At 36.0% G+C, this 18,118-nt stretch overlaps 1 pseudogene across 2 annotated transcripts in view; it reads right to left on the bottom strand.

The window, feature by feature from the left end:
* Positions 1 to 2,738: 2,738 nt before the first annotated feature.
* LOC150106973 (glycolipid beta-1,4-mannosyltransferase egh pseudogene) overlaps positions 2,739 to 18,118 on the bottom strand; it is a 37,547-nt pseudogene continuing 22,167 nt past the window's right edge. For both annotated transcript variants that reach the window (XR_016548336.1, XR_016548337.1), the window contains exon 2: positions 2,739 to 4,718. The product of XR_016548336.1 is annotated as a glycolipid beta-1,4-mannosyltransferase egh pseudogene, transcript variant X1 (transcript). The remainder of the gene's footprint in view (positions 4,719 to 18,118) is intronic.

Raw genomic sequence — 18,118 nt, 5'->3', positions numbered from 1 at the left:
GAGCAAGATTACGTCATGTTCGCAGTATTAACCAAGTCACAGAAAAGTGAATGAATATCATCTTTCTGCATATTTAGTTTTCGTACATTTTGAGAAACTCCGATTCTTTCTATCAGACAATAATGAACAGCGTAAAACAACAGGCTCTCCCAGCAAAGTATATCAGATTATTAAAAACTATATATCAGAACTCAACATTCAGTATGAATGTCAAAACGCATAATGAAAGGAAGTAAGCATGAGAGAGGAGTGAAGGAAATCCAATATCACCAAATTAATTTCGCTACATTAGAAGACGTCTTCTGAAATATCTCATGATGAAACTGAAATTTGCCATCAATTTAAGAAATGCAAATCATTTATGTTTGGCAGGGAAATGCTAAATGATTTTGACAAAGAAATTTAGAAAATAAAGGTTAAACATTAACATAAATTTTACTTTAGTTATGAGAAACTCATATCAAAATGAACTTCAGCTAATGTTTATAAAAACGAAAAAAAAAACAAAAACGAATTAGACTGAGCAAGAGAAGAATTTGCGATGGCACATTGTCAGCAATTTTCAGAGAGATAGACAGACGTTAAAGTAGCTAAGATGCCTAACATTTTAAGATGGAATTACTACAACAGACCTCAAGGGATTTAGGGACTCCTGGAGGGAGGCCAGATATAATTTCTATTGAATTTACTCACACTATCTGCACTATTATCTTTCCAAAGGCAAGCGGTTCCTGTCACATACCACTCTGATACAAAAATATAGCTATAATCGCTTTTATTAATTCATTCTTCCTATATAATTTATTGAACGACGAGGTCGTCTGTAAAGAATGGCGATAGCAAGAAATTATGTTCATTTTATCCCCATTTCTTTATTTTATATATATATATATATATATATATATATATATATATATATATATATAACGTGAGTACCAGGAACTAAGAATAACTCTAGACTTCGTCCCTCAATGGTTCTTTATTAGCCGTTTTTTGTTCAAACTGCTTCCCTGCGCTTGGTTGTTAAGTCGTCCAATTAGAATAATATTTTAGATCATCTCTGCTTACATATTGTTTAAATATCATTGACGAGTTCGTTTTCTGATATCTTCGTTTTATTGTAATCTTGCTATTGTTCGTTACCCTAATTTCCCTGGAAGACAAATGCCTTTTATATCCAGTCTTCATTTAATTTAACAACAGAAGTTCATACTGAACTCACATTTACCTAATTTCCATGTTTAATGTACTTTCTTGACTAAATACTATTATACCGGTGTCGCCATGGAATCGGAAGACTCATCGTAGGAGATCCAACATTGACACACTAATCAATATTCACAAAATACCTATCATACTTCTCCCTAAATTTATTAACAGACGAAGCATTCACCACCACTGGTAACACACATTCACCACCCTCCAAGCAAAATATCTAACCCAAAGAGCCTTGATAACTACACTCTTACAAATTCTCCAGAAAAAGTCATCAGTATTAATTCTATAACACCCGTTTAATAATTTATATGCCACTATCAGAGAAAATAAGCTAGTTTTTGGAGCCCATAAACTTCCAATCATTCCTCGTATGAAACATTCCACAGACCTGCAACAATCTTTGTAACTCGCCTCTGGATCCTCTCCATCATTCATCACCAAGAAATCCAGGTGATCAGATCTGTGCACAATAGTCCATCCGGTCTTATTAATGCCTTACTAAGCGGAATAATCACTTCCGTATCCCTTCTCCTCAGTGTGCTCTTCAACAACCATGTAATTTGATGCGATGTTTTGGCAATCTTTGCAATATGCCCTCTAAGTTCTCTGTCCAAAATAACCCCAAAGTCCTTGCCTCATCAACTTCTTGTTGCAGTTCAATTCCATTAATATAGTACACAGCATACGATCTTATCCTCATGAAGTGCATCACCTTATACTTAGCCACGTTAAATTGACAGCAATTTACCTCAGCCCATACCGTCAGTCTATTTAAGTCATCCTGCAAGATATCTGCATCACTTGAATTGACTATCGCTCTTCCTAATTTTGCATCATCAGCAAACAAATGGATATTTCCTTTCAAATTATTACCAATATCATTAATGTACAAATTAAACAACAGAGAAACAAGCACCGATCCCTGAGGCACACTAGTCACCTACCTTCTCCTGGACTCAGCTCCTCCATAAACTACTCTTTGATATCTGTCCATCAACCACCCATTGATAGCCATATGTGAATTTTCCCAGTAAGAAGTCTTAATAAAAATCGCTATGGAGAACAACATTTCCATCATGTAGAACAATTGTTTATATTTATCAAATATCAAATATTTGAGAAATAATTTTGTTTGTACGCTTGGCTTTATAGCCCGATATTTATAGCAGATAAAGTATGGTGAGAAGTCTGCCAATACCATATTTGTTTTATAAACTCGGTGTTCACTGAATAAGTCTGAAACATTTTCATGCTGTCATTTCTAGTGTATTTCTTAGTTAACGAAGAAAGATTTATTTCACAAATAAATACAGCACTAAATGTAAGTAAACGTGGGAACACAATCCTCACACTGGGTAAAAATGCAGACGAATTTTGTTTTTGAAGTTGACTGACAACATTAGATATTCGTAAACATATTATACCAATATATCTTTATTATCATTTCAATTTACAAAATATACAGTTATGTTCGATGAAAAAATAACGTCCTTAGTAGTACAGTCAATCCACAAACATAAAAATTACACAAAACACTTATCTGAAATTAAATGGATATACAGCATGGACTTGTGAAAAATGGCTGCATTGTTATTCATAACATGGGAAAAAAGTCCTGCATTCCTTAAGCAGTGCAAAACGTTGCTTACCTTTCCCTCCAACTAACGATGACAGTCGGGCCAAATCAGCTCCACGGATAATAAATTCATATGGGTATACATAAATGACTATTTCGAAACGTATAATGCAAAGTTAGGACAAATATCGCGACTGATCTTTTTATTCTTCCTGGCTCCTAAACACCATAACACAGACAAAAACTCATATTTTCTTATAATTATTTTAATTCAACTTTACTGCCATAGGCACAAGCTTTCTTTGCATGCATGACTACATCGAAGGTGATATGATCGAATATACTGTGATGTGCATCACGCCTTCCGATATAGTACCCCGTTATTAAAATTGATTCAAAAGAAACTGATTCAAAAACAATTTAAGTTAAAATCTGTAACGGCAAGTAAACATCACATAACATTAGCTACCAATGGAGCTCAAGTAGGACGGATTGAAAATTGGCATTAAAAATTTAAAGGCACCGTTCACACTTCCACCGTTGGGTTTAGTTCCTTGTTCACAACGTAGAATAAGTACTTATTTCCCAACCATCCCCAAATCACAGCAACATTTTCCAACACCAGAGTGAAAGGAATTGTGAGCAAAACCCCTACTGCTGCGAAGAAACAAGCGAAACATCCCCTCCTGCTCAGTGAAAACGATTTAATAGCGCCGAACATGAGTAGATAAACGTTCACGGCTCCAATAAAGCACGACAGGAAATTGAGGACGGATCCTGGCTGCAAAGGGAAATGTGGTGCAATAAAAATATTCGCACTACTCAGAGGCAGTGTAGCAGACGCACTCCACGAACACGCGAGGAAAATCTTGTTCTTGATAGGGATGGAGGAGCTACTCAGGACTAAGAAAATTCCTTGCATCCATCGCTTCCTCTGTTGAATGAAATCCCACATCGTGAAGGGACTTTTCTCCCACATCTCTCCCTCGATGAAGTCAAACCGATATCCCTCTCTGAAAGCGATCATGCTGAAGAAACAGTCTTCCGCGACGGATCCTTTGGGGCCATGATCATAAGACACCTTCTTCTCGGCTCCCACTTGAGACACGACGTAAGAACCTTTCCAGCCAAAGAGTGGACGATGGAGAAATTTTAATTGAAATCGCAACTTTCCCATGTCGTCAGCAACTCTACTGCAGTCTGCCATTGTAGTTATCCAGTTCACAATTCCATCGTTGACATAAGTGATCAGTCCCTGGCCGAATTGGCAGTCGCCTTTCGATACAAAGTTCAGAATTCCCTTCACTGAGTTCTTAGTGAGAATGGTCTCTTCATCAAGATGAACAATCCAGTCAGCGTCAGAAAGCACATTCACGTCGTCTTCCAAGCAGTACTGAAGAGCTCGTGCTTTGTACATAGCCCCCTTTTGAGTTTGATATGTGAAAGGAACCACAATTTCGCGCACCTTAGCTTGCTTTGGTATCTGGACTGGAGTATCGGTCACAACTTCGATCACAAAATTTTCTAGACCTACAGCAGTGCACACCTTCATGTTACGCTGAACGTTCATTCGCACCAACTTCGGAAATTTTCCTTTAGTTACCACGCGAAAACAAATAAATGGCGCTTGCGATGGAGAACTCGCGAGCTGCACCTTGTCCTTGAATGCGTTGAATCCAATAAGACCTGAGAGACCGCAGATAATCTGGGGGATAGACAGAAGCACCAGCACACGTAAAAAGTACAGTAAGACGGCCCCTACATAACCGTATTCGGATATAGCCTCAATTTCTTCTTGCTCGCTTGCATCCAAAGTTATTCCTCCTGATGTTGCGAGAATGAAAAGAATGACTGAGAGACACAGGACACAGTGTAGCACGTGCTTAATGTTACTTGCCGCTATCATTCTGCCGTTGACACCAACCTGAAATGAAACAGAGATGAGAGTAACTAATAATTCAAACGCAGCTATTTCTTTAGTAACTGTTCATTAATGTATAGGAAACTGCCTAAGACACCAAATTATAAAAATCATATCCTAAGTTTCCGTTTAGATTATTTCACTAAAAATTCTTAGTTAAACTTTTAATCACTTAATTATTAGTGCGTTATAATAAATTGCATCTAAAATTAAATAATTAATTTTGAACGGTATTTTTGTGAGATCCCTCAAAACGTGAACCCTATGATCATAAAATAGGTCATGCTCATACTGTAATATTCACTCTATAGCAGGGTTGGGCAACCTTTTGAAGTGTGCTTGCCAAAATCGCCAAATGTTTGATGTAAAATTTTCTCACGTGCCAAGCGAAATTTTTAGGAACATAGTACTTGGTGTCTTAATTATTGGGAGAATCTTTTCAAATAACCAAAAATGACACTACAGCAGTAAAATCAAAGAATATTGTAGGAGTGATTATTGTGAATCCTGTAAGATTGATTGAATGTAAAAATTAGTAACGGAATTTTTACTTAAAATTCCTTCTCTGTTGATAGCCTGGATATTTTTATTTGCCTTGAAATGTAATTCTAGCTGCCAACATACGGCCACACAATTTAATGATGCAATTTTTAACAGCAGCCAAAGAGTAAACAATAATTATGATTTTATTTATTTTTTTATAAAGATCAGACAAATTTTTTCAAGCTTTTCCATAATATTACAGTGCACAATCTCGTAATTGGTTTATTTGACTAAATCACAATAAAAGAAAGTAAAATTAAAGATATTCTTTTATTAATTCTTAATACCTTACGAGTAGTACATTAAAATTACAGATAAAATATTATTTTACCTACATAATATATATTTAACAGAAGTTAGTCTTTACCATTTTCTGGCAGAAAACATCAAATCGAAACTAGAGAAAGAAAAATAGTGAAAGTTTTCTTTATTTAGCATCAATGAGACTTCTGCTGCTGCATCATTGATGACAGAATTTGTCTTCTTCTCTTCCGTCTAAGACGGGTTGAATCTTCTCGTGAGCAAGATCCTCCAGTCTTCTCTATTCCTTGCTGTTTGAAAAAGTTCCTTATATGTTCTGCATCCCGAGATGTTCTTTATTAATTTCAGCCAGGTAATTCTTGGTCCTCCGGGTCTTCTTTTTTCATTTGGAAAAGTATTGATTAGGAAGTCTGTCAGGGTCCATGCGTACAGTGTGGCCAAACCATCTCAGTTGTTTTTCCAATTTTTTCTATTGTCGTCTTTTTATACAATAATTCGGATTTTATACAATTTTATACAATAAGTCGGACTGTGCTGTTTGTTTTCTTTTCTATTCAACTTGTTCTATTTATTTTTCTTAAGCATTTCATTTCAAATGACAGTAGTTTTTTCTCCTCTGTTTTCTTAACTGTCCACGCTTCTGCTCCATCGATGATTGTTGGTATAATTATTGATTCATCTAATTTGATTTTGCTTGCTTAGATATCTTGTTTTCCAGATTTCCTGTAATTTTTCCATGGTGGTCCATTCTATCGCTATTCTGTGTTTGATTGTTTCTGTTAGTTTTGATCCAAGATATATGAAGTTGTCTACTTGTTCTGTTTGTTCTCCATTTAGGGTGGCTGAGATGGTAGTTCTGTTCCTCCCTATTTTCATCACTTTTGTCTTTTCTATATTTATTGTCATGTCTTACAGGTTTCGTTGAGCTTGTTTATCAACCTTTGTAGTTCAATTGGGGTTCTTGCAAGAAGGACGAGATCAGCGGCATATCACCGACATTGATTCCAGGCTCATTCTCTATTGCCTTCATTACAACTTCGTCTAGATATATGTTGAATATGCATGGGAATAATGGGCATCCTTACATTACTCCTTTTTGGATCTCTTTGGGTTCTGTTGTGCGTCCTTTATAATTATTGCATATGTCTTAGAGTAATATTTTATCAGAAACTGTATTATATATTTGTCTATTGCTTTTTCTAGTAGAACTTTAAAAGGATTTCTCTGTTGATGCTATCAAAAGATTGTTTCAAGTCCACAAAACAGTAATATAGTTCTTTATGGTCTTCCCTGCTGAGCTCTGCTAGTTGGTGCAATGTGAAATCTGGTCTATTGTTGAATAGAGTCCTCAGAAACCAGCTTGTTCTATGCCTATCAGTTCTTCATAGGCGCTTTTTTAATTCTTACGAATATTTCATAGGTGTGGGAGAGTAAATTGATTGGTCTGGAATTTCTGCAATCTCTTTTAGCTCCTTTCTTGTATATTGGGATGATCTTTCCAGTTCTCCAGTCATCTGGGATCTCTCCTATTTGTAGTATTTTATTGAATATGGTTAAATATTTTATTGATGTGCTACCTCCATATGACCAGAGTTCAGTATGGATGGTATCAATGCATGGTGCTTTATTTTTCATCTGTTTTATTGCTATCTAACTTCTTGTAAAAGTTTTGGGTGGTCGTTGTTTTCTTCTATTGTTGGCTTGTAGTTTTGTTTCCTTGGTGAAAGCTAGTCTTAAAATGATTTGACTAGATTTTTATTATATCTTCAATATTCCCGGTTTCAGTCATCATGTTGTTTATCCTTGTTACTGCTTTTGTTCAGAATTCCTTTGTAATTTCTATTATAGTGTCATGGAAGAATTTTAGGTTGTTTTGTTGGCATGCTTCTTGACATTTCTCAGCTTTTTCTTCTAACCATTTTTCTTTGGCTTTTTTTGCATAGGTTATCAACTTTATTTTTAGTGCTCTGTATTTTTCTCTATTCTCTTCATTGTTTTGTTGGTTTACAAGTATCTTGGCCCCTCTTTTCTCTTCTAATGTAGCTACGATTTCTTGGGTTATCCACTGTTTATTTTAGGTTTGTTACCTAGTGTCTTTTGCAATTGATAACACTGTTCCTTTTCATTCTTCCCAGTATTTGGCACAGACTTTACTGCAGCCGTTATTCTGGGTCTGAGATCACCTAGTCAGCGGGTAATGGAGGAACATAAACACAGTCTTTTACGTATCCCCATAAAAAGAAGTCACGAGGTGTGATATCTTGAGATCTTGGAGGCCAAGAGTGTAGTGCCAAGTCGTGTGGTCCCGTGCGTCCAATCCAATGCTGAGGCAATTTCAAAATCATCTATATGTATGATTTTGAATCGTATAGATGATTTTGAAATATAAGGAGGGAAGAGAGCGAAAGGCAAAATGAAAAAAGTAATTACAACTAAATGACCAAAGTTGTATAACCACAAGGTACATACAAAAAATAATTGCTTTCTTCATACAGCTTCCAACTTTAATGAAAATCGGAACATGGGGGTGTAAAAATGTGGACAGACACGTATGGATAATAACAAAAATTATAATTTGGACTCAGAAAATTTCATCATAAATACACCTACCAAGTTTGAGCAAACACCAAAAATTGTAAAATTATAAGCCAACCTACACATGTGTCAATAAAAGAAAAGGGTAGGTATGCTATCTGATCACTTGCAGAAAACACTTCATAATCCTGAATACTGCTAAATACATTTCACATAGCTTTAACAATAACTTCTGTTTATGGCAATAAAAAGAAAATTTGCATTTATATCTAATAAATTAAACAATAATCGACAATGAATACTTCCAATCCATATTTGAATGACTTACGATTTAATTAAATCCAAATCCACATAGACACACTTCAGAAAACCCATAAATTCTTTACGAAACACGAAAAAATTATGATAAAGGAGTCACTCCACGTTTGAATACCTGACGAATGACGCACCAACTGAACGGGACAAAACTTTAAAGTCTAGCGCGGAGAAAGATGATTTGGAAATAGGATGTTTGTTTTATTTTCTGATCACTTATTATTGCTGAAACAGGCAATAATGTTCGCTTCTTTATTGCATTTTTATTGCTCTCTTAATAAAATTGTGTTCTATTAAGTTAAAATATACAACTCAGCGAATATGTTGGATACGCATTTATTTAATTATTATTATTTTAAGGTGAACGCTGGGTTTGCTGCCGGAAAAAAAAGTTGTCAGCGTGCTACATTTGGCATGCGTGCCAAGGGTTCTTCACCCCTGCTCTATTAGGATTTCTTTTCAGTTGCATTACCAAACATGTTTCATGATTCCGATGAAGATAGCATTTGGCACAATCATAATTAAAACTGTTGTAATACAGCAGTTTTAATTATACCAAACAATTAATTATACCAGCTTTTATTACCAAATAAACTGGACTGAAAAACGAAATAATATATTTCAAATTGTAAGAAAGTGCAATTGAAATACTACACGAAAAATCAAGAACTGCAATACGCATTCAGTTAGTATACATATTCTTATTGAGACAATGCATTGTTTGAAGATTTACATCAAAACAATTCATTATGCCTCGTACACGAAACGCTTGACTTTTAATATTTATCACTTTGAAAGTGTAATGACATACCTTGATAACAAAAAGCTCTGATAAAAGGCGAACTAGGGGCTCTTTGTAAACGGAGTTCGTGACTTTGCATGAAGTGTCATACGAAGACAACAAAGGTTGCAATCTCACGAGCTCTCATGTCAATTTCGAAACATTTACGTTTCCAATATTCGGATTTGAAATAAAAGTGGATTATTAATGTCGTATCACTCAGTATCCTTATGTCTCCAAATCGGACTTATATGGTATTTAATAAAATTTATAACGCATTTATATGAATGTTTTATTTTACTCTACTCAGCTTTACTGGAAAGTTTTCCCCAATGAATTCAGTGGGAAAAGTATTATCATATTCCAAGCTGTAAGTTCCTCACTGGTTACCAGTCTTTATTATAAATTTATTCATAAGAAATCATTATCTTCCCCATCGACCAACAGCGTTCCAGTACAATCTATGAGCAGCCAAGTTATTTTATTTTCTGTAAGAGTTTAGACCACTCATGGTGTTTTCAATCCATTTTCGAAGTTCTTTCAAGATGGGGTAAGTAAGAGGTAGAACAATTGCAGTAGAATAATTCTGATGAATGATTATGTATATAGAAATGCTGAATGATCCCTTTCAAAGGGACATTATCCAGGTGGAGCTACAATATTAGACTTGGCAACGGCTGATGTGAACACATTCGTGTTGTATACGATATTACAGAACCTTTATGTGTACACATCTATGGGATTAGATCGAATCATTTTGCGTAGTACGAGAATGTGCTTTGACTAGACTGAGTCTCAGCTCTAATAGTGTCCCAAGGTGACGTGGGGTATACTACCATTGCGTCAAGGAGGCTCCAAGACAGAGTTAGGAAATTATTAACCGATCAAAATTTAAGAGTCGAGGTAATGGAGAAGTTGGCTAAAGAAATATAATTCAGGAATGGGTAGTTAGGAATCGGATACAGCATTGGAGAAGGGCAGGTCATGCCTCAATACTTTATTAACATATCATAAAGAAACAGCTGAACTGGATAAGATGAATAGTTAAACGATGATGCTACTGGATTTTGCGAAAGCATTTGAGAGATTATCGCCTGCAACTGTCATATAAATTGAGCAAATAGGCATGGATATGATTCTGGTGTCGTGAATAAGACTACTACTAATAGATGGACATTAGAGTTCATCTTTGTTTCTGTATAAACTGAATACAGAAACAAAGTGAACTCTAATGTCCAAGAAAAGATGTGCTACTAGCGGATTTCCGCACGGCTAATGTACTCTGGCCATTGTTCTTTAATTAGTATATTAATGATACAGAAATGGCATTAAGGAAAATATTTACTTTCGGTGATGCAAATCTGGGTCAAATAGCTATTAGTAGCAATTATCTAGATATCTTAAAAGATATTTTTATAGAAACACACGGCATGTGTGGATATGCATTTAGGGATAAAGAGATCCAACTGTGTACTCCACTAATGAAACGAGACTGCAGGAATTAATAGGCCTGGAGATGTGGAGGAGTAGATCATGCAGAAAGAGACGGAGACGGTGGAAACTTTGTAGAACGCTACTTATGATAGATTGAAGATTTATTGGTTAAAATTGGTCATAGGCAGAAAAGAGGAAGATATGATAGCCAGGATATAATATGAAATTACTTAAGAGTTTCATAGGATTGGAACAAATGATATACTTTAGTATATGGCTGGTGTGGTCAAACTAGGTGTCCTTTCTGGAAATTAAACAAGGACAAAAGGATTAGATTTTTTCCTTGGATAGTGGTGAAAGCATGGAATAGACTGCCAGAGTCAGTTATGTGTGCTTTGTCGGAGAATCAGTAAAGAGAAATATGAGTTATCGGCAAATGTTGGCGAGTTTCGAGCGATCAGTTTAAGGACTCCATTGAGGCACCGAATAATATTTTCACCGCTGATCTGGAGAGATACATCTCTCTATGGTAGCAAAGGTATTTTAATACTACTTCGAATTACCTCCTTACTCGAAAACAAAACGTACACACACAAACATAAATTGGTTGATAACAGTCGCATGTTAATCACGGGTTTCATTAACTAAGCGGTGAGATGCTTACTACTACTGCTGCTTAACCTTCTGTTATTAGGTTCTACAAACGCCACAAATATTTTTTTCAAATAGAAAGTAGAACAAGGTGGAAATGTTTTAGTGCGTTATGCCCTACAGCCTTGGGTTAGCACATAAAGGACATCAGATTTATCTGCAGGTGTGTCACATACTGACCACCATCGCTATGGGTCCCCAAAACTGATATGCATGGCAAGTTAGTCACCGCCAATACCCATATATTAAATAGTTGGCCGGCCCTTAGCTACTCTCAAAACTACTCCATTTCACTCTAGCTTTTTTAAAATTTTATTATTTCCAAATATACAGCGAAACAGTAACAACAGGTTTAACTAGTAATTATATATGGGTAATTTACTAAATTAATTAGTCACTAGTACGAAACACTTAAATACTGTCATATAATTTACAATTTAGCACAGACTTATTTAAAGTGCTAAAATGGAAGGATTACGAAGACAAAGCCAAGACATTAAGAGTATATTGTACTCCAACAGTTCATAGAACCCGGTCTGGCAGATTGTCAAGAATAGTCAATTCATGCTGAAGGGGAGAAAGAAATAAAGGATGTACGATTTGGTCATCAACACGCGAAATCAATTGCTTTACACATAAAATTTCCCAACTTTTATACAAACAAAATAGTTACCACTTTAAAAAAGTGCATGAGAGAAAAGTTAATTTTCCGACAATAATAAACAACTCATCCCACAAGACGGATTGATTACCCTATTATCCGAATGGATTCTCCTTGACATGCGCACAAGTGTCGAAGGATCTTGCATCTGTGGACGTACAGTATCATAATTCTCATATGTTATTTCGATAGTTTGCTTTTCTGAGAAGTTTCGGAAAAAAGGCGTGCCACGGGTGTATAATTTGAATTAAAAAAATACAGAACAATGAATACTGGCTGCAGAGTAGTAAGATATATTCCATTAAGTAGGAACACCGTTTTGTTAGCATTACTGAGTAAAAGCAGCTTCTGAAGACCGAATGGTCAATTTATTTTGCAGCAAATAATAAATTTGTCTATTTCTAGTAAAACTCTGAAAACTTGGAAAATTTTCCAAGTTTTTTTTTTTATTATGATTATTTTATTTTTAATTTTTAAGGAAATAGCGTGATGTCCACTACTTGTTCTTTGAAAGGAAAACAAAATTTTCAAGACAAAAAAAAAGATGTTTATTTTTATTATTTGGAATTAAGTACTAATGTAGAGAACCAATTTATTATGCTGCATGTTCTGGTCGATCGGTCTGTTTTGAGAGTATGAAACATCCCATCTGGAATGTTTTCTCGATGAAATATGTTTGATGAAAATGCAAGCTATTTAAAAAGAAATAACTGCTAAATATTTAATTATTATATTAATTAATTTAATTATATTAATAAAAATGTAAGCATGGAAGAGGTATGTACAAAAATGGTTTCAAAATATATAATTAGACAGTGGAAATATTAACAAAAGAAATTATCAATGGCCCGGAATACTGGTATTATAGTTTAGCCCAACATGCTTAAAGATACGATGGCCATCGTGGTATTCCCATCCACATTCAGTTGTTCGAAGGCAGAATTGCCCAGTACTCCGTGCTAACATTTTTACAGCACCTAATAAGAATACCGTGCTTTAATTTGTGTGTGTGTGTGTGTTGGGGGAGGGGGGGATGAGTTCATTTCAGTACCTTAGTCAACTGTAAGACCAAAATACTAACAACCAAGTATTAACATTTTGATTGTGTATAAGATATTAAAAGAAAAGAAAATTCTATGGAAGCTAACCATTGGGTGGAATAACCATTTTGAAACGTCTGAATTGAGTCGTGCTGGCTGAAGTGCAGTAGTTCCTTATCTTCAAAAGACGCGACGTAAACAAAATGTGATCACATAACAGATCATGTGACTGTTGCAGTTAGGTTACAATGGATGCAAGCAGGAGTCTACAAACTGAGATAGTGCTACTGCGTAGCACTATCTCAGATTGTAATTTATCATAAATTTGATAATTTTTCCCATCAGTCGAATGCTTTTTGGTAGCGTATATCATGTGATGTTACATATTTCAAACAGTATTTTTGTTGATATTTCAACAAATCACAGCTTCTCTCTACTTGCATCTTTTTCATTTTTTCGGCTTTTTCATTTGTTAATGTTTTGAGAGAGGCCTTTCACTAGCAGATAATATTTTAGCGAGAATTTCTCTCCCAGGTAACCAGACAGTTGCCTATAGTTCAATGGAACCGACTACCATAAACTCAACTAAAGTGTCATGATTTGATCTAAAAGTGATGGAAATAAGAATTCTCTTCCGAAAACCAAAACGTACTCTGTTTTTCTTTCGTTTTTTTTTCAGATAAAGTTTCCTTCTTTGTAGTTTGTTTCAAGTATAATTATCCTACTGCACGGAAACAGTAGGATAATTATACTACAATTAATCAAAACGAACTGCAGTTTTAAACAGGTGAACTTGTGATGCATTTGAAGCTTTGCATGAGATTCCGTTTATATATGTAAAAGTATTTGATTTTTTGTTAGAGGGATATTTCTTTCAAGCAGTATATGCGTTTCCTGGATTTTATGTGATTTACACAATCTGGAAAGATGACGTAAAATATCTTTTCTCGAGTGAGTGATTTATTTTTCAAAAACTCACTTACTTGAAACCTCATTAAGCAGGATGGATGTCTCCCACAGGAAAATACAAAATTGCTCCCTTATATACAGTAATCGAATGTTTATCAGACCTACTTCGAAAAGCGAATTTTTTGTTCGGCGATTTGAAGTGGAGATATTGGTTGGAGGAATGATAAAATGCGAACTAATGAGGAAGATACAGCAGAGATATCAAAGGAACAATTCAAAAAATGTACACATACCGCCATTGAATTGGTCATGCACGTCACCACGTGTTCTAAGCAACTATTTACGAATGCTACTGGTCAGTAATCGTCAACGGCGTTAATCACAATGGGAAAAATAAAGAATCTACGGGAGTTCGATGAAGGGCTTATTGCGGGTGCCCATCTGGCTGGAGCCAAGATTTTGAAAAACTGCAGAGCTGACTAGTTTCTCAAAAAGGTGAAATATCGCGGGTGTTTAGGAAGTAGAAAAAACGAACGCTGTCTAAAAGAATAACACTGGTCTTATGACAATCTGTCAGGAACGAGATCGCCCGTCGTTTGAGAAGGCTCCTACGGACAAACAGAACTTCCTGTATGCAGCAATTGCCCGAAGCATTTAATGAAGGCTATTCCCTACCCGTCCGCGAGATTAGCATCGTGGCTGTGCGTTTCGCAACCATATGCCTGGGGAAGGAGTGTCCTAGGTTCGATTCCCGTTGGAGCGTAAGGATCTTTCTCAGACATAGCCAAGTTAGCCGGTGTTGGGCGTGGACATCAGGGTATTTTCTCCAGTTCATATGGAGTTTTTCATCCCGCAAACCGGGCCCTTCAACCTACAGGATACAGCCATAGGACATATAGACGAAGAAAGAAGAGGAGATGGGCACCATCTGTCTTAATCCATCACCCATTAGACATTCATGGCTCAGCCATGAGTGACCCAACGGTCCTTTAAGGACTATGGGAGAGGATAGGATTCCCTACCCATATCTCACTGAACTATGGACAGGGAATGGAAGAGGAATGGTATTGAGTTGTGTGCTAAAGTCTGTAGCCGGTTTGTGAATTTCATCTTCGTGAAAGTAACATTACGCAGAACTTGAGAGCAGTGGGTAGGAAGAAGGAGCCACTGATGGATGGTCAGTAAACAAGAAGTATATACGGGGAATTGAGTAAACTCCAAGTCAATAAGGATGTAGTACTTGTATATAACCGCGTGTCTTTTGGGACTGTTCCAGATTTAACAACAGCTTTAATTTACCTCTAAATATGTGTCTTAGATTTTCCCAAGTTAAAAAAAGGGTGAAAAGAGAACAAAACTGTTCCACTTCATAAATGGAGTAATAAGACTAAGGCTTCGATTCGAATTATAGGCCAATCTATTTGGAGTTGTGTTAAAGATGTTAGCGAGGCTAGTTAGAACCAGCATTCAAAATTGAGTTGAAAACATTCTTTTTGATGCACAGCATGAGTTGCTAAAGGAAGATCATATTTTATCGATCTACTTACTCTAACAAGGTGACCTTGGAGAACAGGGATGCATACACGGTGGTATATTTAGATTTTGATAAATCATTTGATAGATTTCCACATGACAAACTGGCAATTAAACTTTAATAGATGTGGTTAGACAGTAGATTATTGCACTAGATTGGTGATTAAGTATTTGATAGGTATCAGCAAGATTCGTATGACATAATATCCCAGAAGTGAAAAGTCGTCACTAGTAATGTTCCCCCAAGGGTCTGTTTTAGGGCCACTGCTGTTTAGTTGGAAGGTGAATGATATCGGGAAGAGCTTGAAAAGTGATGTACTGTTGTTTGCAGATGATGCAAAGTCTTGCTAATAAACTTGAATACTTTCTGCATATGCAAATTAATAGGACTACCTGTTCAACGTAGTGATGTGTAAGGTTTTGAAGTTTGGAAAGCAGAGAAGGGTTGCGGAGTATAAGATTGTTGGGAGATATCCTAGAGCAGTTGGAGGAGATGAGGGACCTTGGATGTTAGTGGATTAGGGCATGATATTTCGGAATAATGTTGTTAAAGTTTTGAGGACAGCACATCGCATTATGGTAATAATGCGAAGAACACTGACACGTAGGGGTAAGGATGATATGATTCCTTTGTATAAGACTTTGATCAGACCTCATGTGGATTACTGTGCACAGATTTGGTCATCAGGTTTTCGAAATGCAATTGCAGAATGCCAAACGCCGATAATCAAATAATAAATAAATGAAATAGGTAAGAAGATAACGGTGTCCACTCTGCTATGAAAATTTCCCTAAACTCTTCTGTCAGATTCCAGAGCTAGAAGAAAAAATAAATAATTTAAAGGCAATTCAATTACGGAGAAAAATCATCAGTCATGTTTTTTTTTCTTGTTTTGTTTAAGCATTCCACTTTTACAAAAGCATCATGGTACTCCAAATCGAAAAACCAGACTTATCCAAACTAGTTATTCATTTCGTCGCAATGTACTCGTATTCATCATGTGGACTTAAGCAGTGCTCTTGGCTGATTTCTTTTTACAAACGAAATGCTAATTTTAACAATAATAATGTTATTAATATATAGTGCACGTGTTCAGCCAAGTAACTGCACACGAAAGTTACTAGGCAAACAAATCAATGTTCATCCTTACCTTACTGACTTATTTCGCTAAGGTGCGCTATATCACACGCAATATCACGAGAAACTTCGAGTGTTATAACAGAAGCATTTTCCACATCAAGACTAAGAGATGTCGTTACGCAGAGGTAAGAATACTATGGTGGGACTGGAGTCAGAAGGGCACATGATATGATATTTTATGGATATCGTGACACTAAAAGAAGGCACCTAGCCACGAATTGCCAATGGCGCAGTAATCAGGTATCATAAGTATATTTCCGAAGTATCTGAAGTTGTATAATCGCATTATATATCGCAACTGACGAAAAAAAAATCACTTCAAAATTTGCTGACTAAGATACGCTGCTTATAAGCATGGCAATGATGCACTAATATATCAGAAAAACCCAGCAAGTTACTTACAGTGCACAGATATATCCCCCATTACGTCTACGGTATGAAATATATACTATAGGTTTACAAATAGCCTTTCGTCGGTGAGGGCAACATGAAAAAGTAAACTACTATTCACACTCATCTCTTCTTGATACTTTTCTACAGTTTTACCACCACCAATACTACTTCTCCCCGTGATTCTTCGGTTCTCCTTTCCCCTATTTTTCTCGATTACCCATTTCGTAACCACATCTTCTGCTGTCAGCCAAGTTTCACTAATGCCTATATCTTTTATTGAGATTGCACCGGCTAATGCCAAAACTCACCCCTCTTATTTCGAATGCTCCTTGCCTTTAGTATACTGTAAAAAAAATATATTCTTTTGTTCGTTTCATCTTATATATCTTCCAGCAATTTCAGTATTTTCAATAGCCAAAGCCGATTTCTATCCACTCCAAATTATTATCCAAATTATTCCAAGATAGACGATCACCTGAAACACATTCTTTAGATAACCTTCTCCCTTTTATCCTCAACCTTATCAGTTCTAGATTCCCTGGCCAAATACTTCGACTTGCTCAGAAAACAGCAACCTCTTCAGACACTTATGATCTTCCACGTTCAGTGCAACTCATCTCTTGCAGGCTGCTCTCCTTTGCCATTAAAATTTAAAAAACATTCTTACAATCCTATCTTTTATTATTACTGCTCTTCTAGTTAACTCAGTCATCAAAACGAGGCAGCATGTTCATTATCTTCCCTTTGCCACTTTTCTGGTTCATGATATCTAATATTGTTCTTAAATCCTCAGATTATATGTGCCCACCAACACAGTCATCTAGGAACGTTTTTCTTGCTTTTTACATGATGAATGGCTTTTCGCATTCCCCGTATATCGACTAAATAGTTTTAGCCAGCAGACTACTACCTGGCCTCCTATTCTTGTCATCCATTAATCACAGTACACAACACCACTGAGATTACTACTCCAAATGAATCATTCCTATGATTGGGAGATTATATGATCTGAGTGTGGAATATACACAGCAATGAAGGCTAGGCTTTTAGCGTTCTTGGCAAATTCGTAACAAAATCCGTTTATAATGTGACAGTTTCGATGCAATCTTGCCACTGACGAGATTCGCCCTTGGCAATGTCCCAATGTCAAAGCGATCCTATGTCTCTGGGAAATAGCTTCACAAAGCTCAACAATTTGTGTAAACA

Source organism: Typopeltis vanoorti, chromosome 5, assembly GCF_054136105.1.
Source record: "Typopeltis vanoorti isolate ZY-2024b chromosome 5, IOZ_Tvanoo_1.0, whole genome shotgun sequence".
In the NCBI taxonomy this organism is placed as follows: Eukaryota; Metazoa; Arthropoda; class Arachnida; order Uropygi; family Thelyphonidae; genus Typopeltis; species Typopeltis vanoorti.
The sequence above is the reverse complement of the archived record's forward strand: the minus strand, read 5'-3'. Positions and strand labels throughout refer to the sequence as shown.